Source organism: Odontomachus brunneus, unplaced genomic scaffold (assembly GCF_010583005.1).
Source record: "Odontomachus brunneus isolate Ranch 3 - 2012 unplaced genomic scaffold, Obru_v1 Obru_scaffold_174, whole genome shotgun sequence".
Taxonomy (NCBI): Eukaryota; Metazoa; Arthropoda; class Insecta; order Hymenoptera; family Formicidae; genus Odontomachus; species Odontomachus brunneus.
Genome location: NW_022639624.1, coordinates 573141 through 574261, shown reverse-complemented (window position 1 = coordinate 574261; position 1121 = coordinate 573141). Strand labels below are relative to the sequence as shown.

The window sequence follows — 1121 nt, the reverse complement described above, 5'->3', positions numbered from 1 at the left end:
CCCCCATTTTTCATTACATATTCTTATAGCATACCTCGAGAGCTTTTCAAAACACTATAATAAAATATTTTTTCATTAAGTATCTTTCGAGTTAAAAGGCTTCAAAGTTACAATATATTACCATTAGCATTGGTACCTAAGGTACCAATTTGACGGCTAAAACCTTTTGAATGTTGTTCAGGGTCATGACCTTGACAATATTTGTCAAGCTCAAGGCGATTGGAGGCTGTTCCTAATATTTTCATTCCTTCAAATTTTACAGTGAAAACGAAAATAATAATTTAAAATCATGCGTTAACATGTGGAGTCCGATTGACTTTAAAGGATTATATGAAGGTCACAATGCTTCGTCGGGTCCACAAAGAAGCACACATGTGAAATCCCATTAATAAATTTCATTAATAATCATAGCTCGTATTATTCACTTGCTAGCGTCACTTGTCCGCATTGTTGCTAATTCAACCGCAGTGCGGAGACTCGTGGCGAATTCAATACTTTCAGTGTTATCACAAGTTTTTCTATTGTTCTGTAATTATGGCTGATTACCCGCCTAACGAAATCGTGGATATGATCAGAATATTAGATAAGACAAGAAATAATTATACGACAGCTAAAAGGATTTATGCCGAAACATTTCCGGATAGACGTCATCCTAATAAGACGGTAATTAAAAGACTATATGAAAGGGCACAACAGGGTACTCTCAAACGAATATGTCGAAAATCGTTTTCACTGTAAAATTTGAAGAAATGAAAATAGGAACAGCCACCAATCGCCTTAACCTTGACAAATGTTCATATGTCAATCGCCTTAACAACATTTGTCAAGGTCATGGCCCTGAACAACATTCAAAAGGTTTTAGCCATCGGTCGAACACCTTAGGTACTAATGCTAATGGCAACAAATATTGTAATTTTGAAGCCTTTTAACTCGAAAGATATTTAATGAAAAAATATTTTATTATAGTGTTCTGGAAAGCTTTCGAGGTATGCTATAAGAATATGTAATGAAAAATGGGGGATTCTGTTTAAAAAATTCAAAGTGACCTTGTCCTGACTTTGACGACGCCACTCGAGGTCAAACCAATGATCATCTTATGTCCCCCCCCCCCCCCCAAACCC

The 1121-nt window shown here is 36.0% G+C and overlaps 1 protein-coding gene and 1 long non-coding RNA gene across 6 annotated transcripts in view; one reads left to right on the top strand and one right to left on the bottom strand.

Moving 5' to 3' along the window:
- The window catches only part of LOC116851388 (b(0,+)-type amino acid transporter 1), a 95491-nt gene that overhangs the window by 9424 nt on the left and 84946 nt on the right, over positions 1-1121 (bottom strand). The gene's annotated exons all lie outside the window — the stretch shown is intronic.
- LOC116851392 overlaps positions 1-1121 on the top strand; it is an 11772-nt gene that overhangs the window by 9061 nt on the left and 1590 nt on the right. The gene's annotated exons all lie outside the window — the stretch shown is intronic.